Consider the following 9929-nt stretch of genomic DNA (forward strand, 5'->3'; position numbering starts at 1 on the left):
ACATGAACTCTGTGGCCTTCCTTCCAGTACCTACAGGCACTATCGTCAGCTGCAAACTGTGTCTTACTTAAAACTAGAGGTGATATTCCAGACAGTAACAAACAATAAAAATATAAGTCGACACTAAATTTCAGAGTTGGTGCCAGTGTATTTCACGAAGAATTTGCAGTTTTGTTTTCGAGATGGTTGCCCTGAAAAAGAAAGAAACAAAGAAAATGTAGTAATGCTCATGTTAAACTAGCAGATTTCACAAAAACCTCACAGATGTTTTTCTTTTTGAAAATTAAATTTCATATTCTGCATCAAAAACAGAAATTTTTAATAAAACTTAAGCATACCAAGAAGGAAAGTCTTAGTGATCAATCCATTATTAAAATGACACTTTATGGTCTACAGTTAAGAAATTATAACAAGACAAGTGACATGCTCAGAGAAAAACAAATATTTACTTTGCAGCACTATAATCACTGAATTACATTATCAACATCACTATATGATGGCTCATCTACTCAGCCTTTAAGTTAAAGCTACGAATTACTGTTATCTGTAACGTCAAGATAAGACAAATTTTGAATTGAGTTCACTGGTTTCATCTAGTAATGTGTTCTTGTGTCTAAATCTCTGGTAATGAATAAAATTACTTTTTCTTAGTTAGAACTGGCTGGTCTTTTGAATGAATTGAATGAGCAGCAGACAAAAAGCATACTCATATTTGTTTCCTGTCACTGAGGATCATGAATGGACATGCGTTTCTTTCTGTTGCTGCTACGAGACGCTAAGTGTTCCAAGTGGGGTGTCTGTTGAGCTCACCTGTTTCATCAACTTGAAACAAAATAAAAAACATGTTCAAATAAAAATTAATCTCATTGAGCCTGACACCTCAGATGGGGCAGGGTCTGTTTGCCACTAAACATGCTAAATTGTTTGCAGCTCCTGTCACTGATTATCCTAACAGCTGGCCAAATTTTAAGTTAGTCTGCTGCTTGAAGTCATCGATTTCCAACCCATGGTCTGTGTCCATTTCTGCTAGCCTATTGACAACTGAACAAATATGCTGTGTGTTTCATGAGCAGGCTCCATCGTACTTGCCGCAAAGTTGCCGTATTCGCGTCTGTCCCGAGACTGAAGCTACTGTATATGTTTGTAGTCAGCAGAAAACGAACGCACAAAAAGTGCGGACGGATATATATCAGCTATATGGAATCATGGACATGCAATGATAACTACAATTTACTTCCTTTTGGAGCACCATTTAGAAAGAGCATAAAATTGTGTCACAGTCTCGCGTGAAACATGTCTTTCTATAAAACTTTCTGAAAGTTATTGATTACATGTTTCGAACTATAAGATCATCATCAGGTGTTTTAAAATTATAAATTATAAATGAAGAAAGTGCTGTGCTTCCATATTGTGGTTGTTGGTCATTACTTTGTGGTCCCTTCTATGCACACACAGCATAACACAACAGGCAGAACAACCCGCCACTTCGTATATGCATGCACATGGAAGGGACCGCACAGTAACGATGAACAACCACAACATGGAAGTACAGCAGTTTCCTCATTTATAATTTATAAATGTAGAACACCTAATGATGACCCTATAGTTCGAAACGTGTAGTGAATAACTTTAAGTAAGTTATATAGAAGGACGTGCTGCACGTGAGACTGTGAAACCATCTGCTACTAAATGAAGTGCAGCAGGGTGCTGCAATATAGTACTAGTTACAAATGACAGCTCATGACCAGGTCTGCACTGATACTCACTCCTTCCTGTTCAGCTTTCTTCATTCATTTCTCCACTTTATTTTTGCCAGGTCCCTTTCCATGAAATTCATGAGACAGGTATCTGAAATTAGAAAGAGAGACAACATTAAAGTCACTGTATTTTAGGATCTTACAGAATGTGACCATGTTTCCAGGTAACACATAACATCCTTTTGTCCTGAAGTTCCAGCCAGAAAATAGGGGTATGATCCATATATATAGTTCAATCTGTTATTTTGTGAAATTATAAAAATATGTAACATTCTGTTTTCCAGCACAACTTACTCATACAGCCAACAACAAGAAACGGGCATGCTACAGCCCCTTAAAGTCATAGAGATTGAAATGATTAATGCAGAATATTTTAGTAAAAGTACAATGGGACTAATATTTTTGAGGCATGTTTCTCCTTAATTAATGCAACCTATCTGCAAAATGAACCACTCTGCCACATTCTATGCATACACAACAAACTGTATCAAGCACAAAGTATTTACACACACAAATTTCACAATATGTCGGCTAGTTACAAACTGAGATACACAGAATAGGAGAAAAGGAAGTCAAAACAACACGTATATATAACAAAATGTTCTACTGAAAGCATCTGAGGTGGAAGACAATCTCACCCCCCATGATAGGGTAATCACGATAGTGCTGGTCAGCAGAGGGACCCTACAATTTAACATGGGAGAGGGGTATCCTTTGTATTCCCAAAGTTTTACCTCTGGTAGATGTGATGGCATCACCTGTGAGCAGAAAAATCTGTACACATGTGCGAGTGAGGACTGAACTCAGAACCTTCTGAATGGGTATAACAGCTTACCTCAGGACCTTTCTCTTAAGGACCTACTTTAAGTGGCTCTAGTGTTGCTTGCAACTCAGTCGCCATGTTAATATGGCTGCTGGTAGACAACTGAAAGAACATGGGGAGTGTCATGATGACAATGCAGAGTTTCACATAAATCTATCAGTTGGTTCACACATTACGGTGAGGACAGCACGTATGGATGATAATCACAGTAGTCCCATAAACTTGCCCATTTCCACTGAAAAGATGCTTCCTCCTTGGATTTTTTTCTTAAAATGGCAATTACTGTGAGAACTTTTTTCCCCTAAAGAACGTACTACCATTGGACAGGCTACCCTCTACAGTGCGACCTATCTTAAAAACAGATATGTTGTTAGTTTCGCTAACCTGGAAGTCTCCTTTACATTAAGAAGATGTCCATCATCATCTGTGTAGTCGAATTTAACATCTGGTTTGTAGCCCTCCTCTTCCTCTCTGAAGTCTGAGGTCAGACCACTGTACTGCTCGCGATGCCCAAACTTTTCATCATCTCTGAAACAATAAAGCAATACTGTATATTAAATTCCTTAATTAGACTTGCTTGCTTACTTCGTCCTGTCTTGACCATCATGTACACCTCCCTAATACCTGAGTGGGTCAATCCCAACAGACCAGACGAGATTTGCAATTCAGTTACAGAGGAAATGAGAAAGTATTCAAAGCTCATATATTCTTTAACCTCCAAAATTTCCTACTCTATTCCATAATCAAGAGAAAGTGGCCGATCCTTGTGCCCATGACAACTCTCTTCCCTAAGGCCTGCTGCAGAGAAGACTTGACAGCTACAGGGCAACTTAGGAGACTCAGTCTGCAGCCAACTACTCATGCTAGTTTCTCGCTTGCTGATTTTTATACCCTGAAGATGGAGGAGATACATTCCTTCAAAACGTAGGTTTACACAATATCTATACAGTGCCACATCCCAGAAGACGAAATTCTTCATGAATGTCATTCATTACATACCAAGACACTATACAGAAAAAAAAAAAGTAAAGTTATCCCTGTAACAGACCATCGAGGTTCCATATTTTCTAGACAATTGGCTCACAGATGGAGGTGAGGCTGTCAGCCTTATGCACCAAGCTATCCTTGTTAACAGACCATGGAGGCCCATAGGGTTGTGAGACATTAAGTCTCCCACACTTTATAGACAACTGGCTCACCGATGGCAGTGAGGTTGTCAGCCTAACGCACCGGCCACACTTTACACCCCACAAAAATTCCTCATACTCATTTCTGTTAAGACGCTGAGTCGACCCCAGGGCCATAGTGCATCTGGAAGGATTAGGTCAATTGAAAAAAAATTAATGACCTCGTCAGGACTTGAACCTATGACCTTCCAACTTGGAGCATAGTGCCTCAACCAACTATCCTACTGCCACTAATATTAAACAGTAATGATTACTGTGTTTGTATTAAAACCCCTAACAAAACTGCAGTATACGATTAAATATGGTACAGCATGTCTGAAATCCTTAAAATATAAATGTACAATTAAAACTAATACAAAAGTGTCAGGGTCTCTTAATTTGAATCAGCTTATGCTGTACATAAAGAATCCACTAGTGACTCACCAATCTCAACTTAATTCCAAGCTCCACGTTTGCCTTCTTCCTGACGTTTCTTCTCTTCAATCATTTCCCTCTCAAAGCCCTGTAATGTAAGTTTTGTACGAGATTAGCAAAATGCAAATGTGCAGCCAAAAAATTACCAATTCATTACCTTGAGATAGACTGAAATCTGGGCTGCTTACCCACCAACCACTGTGTAATAAATTACTGCACTGTAAAGTACTGACTATTCTGTGTAGGATTTGAGCTTCTGCCAGCAGTGGTTTTGAAGAGTTCTGTCATCTGGGATATAATGCCATGTAGTCTGTCAAAAGTCAACAGACATTTTGGAGACACATGTCACATCTTCAGGGTTGAAGAATAAACCAAGCAAGAAAACAGCACTGGCAGGTAACAAAGCCAACCTTCCTACCTGCTTCATGCTGGCTTACTGTTTGGTTTATTCTTTGACACTGAAGATTTATATGACATGTTCCCCAAGAAATTCGGATGATACGCCAGAAGACAAAATTCTTCTGACTATACTGATCATCTTGAAACATCTTTGCCAAAATATATCTTTTTAATATCACAATATGTTTTAAAGTTACAGTTCTAATACAAACATACTCTCATTCTGCCAAGCAATGAACACCTGCCAAACTAATTCTGAGTTTGCAGTGAGAATACTGTGACAATTAACATTATGAACCTAAGAGAAAACAATTCGCTTTGCAATAAATCAAATTACAAGAACTTGTTGGTTTTTCATTTAGCCATGTTCTGAGCTATTTATTCATCCCTATTTCAATTTCACATGTAATTCCTAGTAGTGACTTTTCTACCCTTGTGTCATGCAGAAAAAAATAAGATATGAAAAAAGCCTGGATTGAGATTCTTACAAAGGAGATTAAGAAAAGCACTACATTCTGGGAAGTAACACCCTGTAAGTCAACTGACATTCCTTCCAAATGCTTATGGGCTTTACCACTTTATTCCAGAGGACACTATTTGTCAAGAAGAAGAAGAAAAAGGTTCTACCACTTCAACTATCACATTCTTATTGTATAACGAGTGCTTTCATTTCTAGGAACTTTCATTGGATGTTTCCAGTTCTGTACTCAGTTCAGTAATTTATATATCCATTATCATGAAATTCAACTGTAATTAAAATATTTTCAAATTCTGTTGCAGCTGCAGTAAATAACTATACATGGGCAGTGGGCTGTATCTAGTCTTGACACATGCTAAACCAAAGTGCGCTTACAAAATCTGCAGATGGTTGTATTGCACTCAAAAGTAGTTCCTGAGCGTCCTCATCTCTGTTGCCAGCCAGACAATACGTGGCGATGTCACCCAACATACGGCAGAATTCTGCTGTAGCATTAAGCACAATGGAACCACCTTCCGTGTTTCCTTCCGAGTTTCTCTCCAGTACTGACTCTGCCACCTACAAACATCACAAATCACAAAGATCTAAATTATGTAGCTATACATCATTCTGTTTTTCAGTATCCACAAATGCAAATCTGTCCTTATGCTTAATAAGTTATACACTAACTGGAGGTGAGTGGCCAGCTCCATGCCCTCCCACACCCGGGGAAAGTGCCCCTTGTACCTATATGACAGAAGGCCATAACAGGTCTCAATAACCAAAATACGAGAAAGGATGATAGCATAAAGAAAGATAAAGCTATCCCAGCAACAGGCTGTGGAGGCCCATGGGGGTGAGACAGTGAGGCTTCCATATTTTCTTGGCAGTCGGCTCACGTACAGCGGTGAGGTTGTCATCCTTACATTCCTGTCACCCTTTACCCCCAGGACGATCCCTGGTACTCATTTCTATTAGAGGCTGAATCCACCCCATAGTACAGCTGGAAGGATTCAGTCAATTTAAAAATCCAATTACCTCACTGGGAATTGAACCCGCAATCTTCTGGTTCATAGGAGAGTAAGAAAGGATGATGATGATGATGATGATGATGATGACTTAAATGTGATGATATGATATACTGATTTGAGGCCCACCACAACAGACTGTGAGATAAACAATTTAACAGCCCTCAGGTTAAATCAGAACACAGTTTCTCCACAGTACAATGGTTTTGTACAGTAACCAAAGAGGAAACATCATAATGAACTTTACTACAAAGTTCTGCGGACAGCCTATTACATACTATAACTGGAACATACACCATATGTTTGTGTAGGAACTAAATATGGCACAGGATTCTGTAGCTAGGGGCAGTTTCATCACCTCCCACCAGCTATCCATAGGGCTGCTCCTCTCCCGTCTCAGGCAGGTGAAGGGAAGATGGCCTTGACTGATCAAGAGAAATGTCCCCTACTACAGCCAAACATTTGTGAGGATTAAAAAGGAAATCTTCCGATGTGATGTACCTTTTCTATATTGTTCTCCGACTCTGTAACAGCCGCCTGCAGCTTCAGTTCGCTGTCATCAGGCTCAGTCTTGATGTTGGACAGTACGTCTTCTGGCGCTGAAAGTAGTTTCAGATTATTAATAACATTCAAAACTGCTCCTGCACCACATTTCTTTTCATTATTTCGCAACACACTTTGTAGCAGAAACTATATATTATCAAACGGCTGATCAGAAAATAATGTATTCAAAAGCCTTGGTGGTCGTCACCTGATTAGGGATATAAGCCCAGCCAGCATTTGCCTGGAGGTACTGTGAAAAACCATGAAAAACCTACGTCAGGTTCGCCAGATGTTCCAGCTGAGATTCATGAACACATGAAGCCAGTTCCCTTTTTTGAGTACCAATAATGGTGAATTCTCGTTGTGATGCAAGTAACATGCGTCTGTAGTTATGTACTTACGGTCCTATTGGGCGTATTCAAGTTCATCTCTTCTTGTAGCAGTTCAATAATTTTTTTGTACTGAACTGAGTTCTATTAAGGTCTTTTGTAGTTCTACTTTAAATTTATCACAACAAGCACTCGTTACTTCACTTGTTTCACTACTATTATTGATGAAAACTGGAGTGTCATCAGCATTAACCACTGAACGAACCGCCATTTTGGATATCAAAATCGGGAATTACTTTTTCATCTCTGAATAATTTACCACCAAAATTATTCAACTTGCAAAATAAATTATGCTCAACATCACACAGCTCTCGTATGCCGAGTTCCATTAAAATACAAAAACAGAAACGGAATTAATTTTGACCTTTGAACAAAAAAAATGAAATATTTGTACATTTTTAACTTCCTTGATAGTTGAAACTAACCTCCTCAGATAAAACATATTTGTATATCTCTAGTTACATAAATAAATACATGCAACAGGGATATTTTACTTATAATTATCACCTTATAATTACGACCTCAAGTCTGAAGTATACGGCTATGATATAATTGTAACATTGTTGGTTATTCTTTGTACCAGTCTTTATTTTCACTTTGTATAGCACTAAATCAGGCCCGTGAAACTCCCATGTTATTTGTTGGCAACATGGCCGCCATGACACCTCGGTGCAATGCTTCTGCCATCTATACCCTCATAGAGGAACTAAATTTAAAATGGCCTCCTGGGCCGAGAGCACAATCGGTAAGAAGGCATGTTATTTTACCAACTATTTTGGCCGCCATGACACCTTGGTGCAATGCTACTGCCATCTATACTCCTCATAGAGGAACTAAATTTAAAATGGCCTCCTGGGCCGAGAGCACAATCGGTAAGAAGGCATGTTACTTTACCAACTATTTTGAGTGCTCTCCCCTCTGCCCCTTCCAATGCTTTTCTTCGCCACTACCATTAATACTTTTACAACCAGATCTCTTGTACTGCAGTTTCTTTCCTTCTGGCCTTCCCACCAATATCCTACATGCATTCCTCGCCTCCCCCATTCGTGCTACATACCCTGCCAACCTCATCCTCCTGGACTAGTGATAATCTGTGTTCAATATCACTAGTCGAGGAGGATGAGATTGGCAGGGCATGTAGCACGAATGGGGNGTACAAGAGATTAGGTTGCAAATTATTTATCTGGAGAAAGTTTCTCACCAGTGCCTGGAAAATCATAACCTTTCTTGCACATGAAACACCTCTCTAACCAAAGGCACTGAACATTGTGAACTGTGACAAGCATGGAATAGTTGTATTCAGGAAAGCTGAAGGTGGGGAAACTTGAAAGAAAATTGTTTCCATAATTTTCTCATAATGTACACTTGAGAGCCATACAGAACAGTTTTTTCGGTCACATTTAAGTATTATAAATCATATGTTGTGAGAAACAATACTCATGTTCCCATTTATTATTATTTTCATTCAAATGATGGAATTCGGGAATGTGAAATACACTCTTGTCAACATGATTAAGACTGCATTTAAAGATATAAGAAAATGTGATATATTCATCTTCACTAGTTCAGTACTGGGCAGAATAATATGGCAGAAATAATAACATATCTTAAATAAATGTAATGAATACTGACAATCTGGAATCCATTCATATTCCAGTTCAGTAATGGAAAGGTTTATATGGCAAAAGTAACATATCTTACAAAAAATGTAATGAATCCTGAAAATCTGGTATCATTCATATACCGGTCCAGTAATGGAAAGGTTTATATGGCAAAAGTAACATATATCTTACAAAGAAATATAATGAATACTGACAATCTGGTATCTATTCATATTCCAGGTCAGTAATGGAAAGATATAAACATTTTCACTTCAGTATTGGATAAATTTAATGACACAGGTAAAGAAATTACATATAGTCCTACCCACATCCAATCCTGATACTGATTCTGCTTCTCAGAGTTTCACACTGAGGTGGATAACCTGAACTTTGCAAGTCAGTTACGAAGTAATGCCTTATATTCTCTGCAAAATAACTTTTTGTCGTGCAGAACACACAATCTTACAGCAGAAGTGCCCTGTGTGATCTGTAAGGTCTCCACTATAGTGTTCCTTGTGATAATCCTTTGTAGGTTACACAATTTAATACCAGATTTCGCAAAAGCGAAAACATATTTGTATCTGTAAGTCATGTTAAGCATGATAATGATGAGCAATAAAAAAAGTAAAAGTAAAGTTATCCCTGTGCTTAGCTAATTAAGCACTGTGCCATGAAGGTATATGGGGAGAGGATTTTAATTTTGAGAAGTTAAATCAGTTTGTAGTAGAATTAAAATTCTAGTGAGGAAGTTAGGTAATGAATTTTATTTTTATTTTCATGTGATAAATATTTAATATTTATTTTATGTATTTACAGAATAAACAAGAACAATTATGAGGAGTTAACTGTGGACATGACCAAGAGAAGTCTGGTTTTGGATCACAGCAAATCATCATGTGAGGAGAACTTCATACCACGCAAAAAGGTGAAGTTTGCGTTCACATACAATATTCACTACATCAACTTTGTATTTTTCTGTAATATTTGTAATCATTATGGTGTTCTGTTTATTTTAAAAATCGTTCAAATACCAAGTCCCAGACTGATATTTTCACCAGTTATCGAATACATTTGCTCACATGGTGATGTCTGTGTTGTCTTGTGACATTGGTGGTTACCAATGATTTTGAGGAAGACGGTTCATCTTGAATATTGAATCCTGAGGATGGAAGTAGCATGTTTCGCTGAAACACTGGGACCAACCTTCCAGATTACAATGTGGTGTTGTAAGATAGATATCACAGAATGAATCTTCAATGCCATGAAAACTTCAAACCATACAAATACGTTGTGCGTTCAAGTTCTAAGGTCTCCGATTTTTTTCTCACACA

The 9929-nt window shown here is 38.2% G+C and overlaps 1 long non-coding RNA gene across 2 annotated transcripts; it reads right to left on the minus strand.

Moving 5' to 3' along the window:
• Positions 1 to 7: 7 nt before the first annotated feature.
• Positions 8 to 7647, minus strand: LOC111870497. 2 transcript variants are annotated; one of them, XR_002843861.2, is made up of 8 exons: positions 7505 to 7647; positions 6567 to 6664; positions 5434 to 5616; positions 4191 to 4269; positions 2965 to 3108; positions 1767 to 1848; positions 707 to 822; positions 8 to 191 (listed from the first exon to the last, which is right to left on the minus strand). It is a non-coding gene; the product is annotated as an uncharacterized LOC111870497 (long non-coding RNA). The 2 variants fall into 2 exon arrangements; XR_002843862.2 differs by lacking the exon at positions 7505 to 7647 and adding an exon at positions 7010 to 7203.
• Between the last annotated feature and the right edge of the window lie 2282 nt (positions 7648 to 9929).

Source organism: Cryptotermes secundus, unplaced genomic scaffold, assembly GCF_002891405.2.
Source record: "Cryptotermes secundus unplaced genomic scaffold, Csec_1.0 scaffold9629, whole genome shotgun sequence".
In the NCBI taxonomy this organism is placed as follows: domain Eukaryota; kingdom Metazoa; phylum Arthropoda; class Insecta; order Blattodea; family Kalotermitidae; genus Cryptotermes; species Cryptotermes secundus.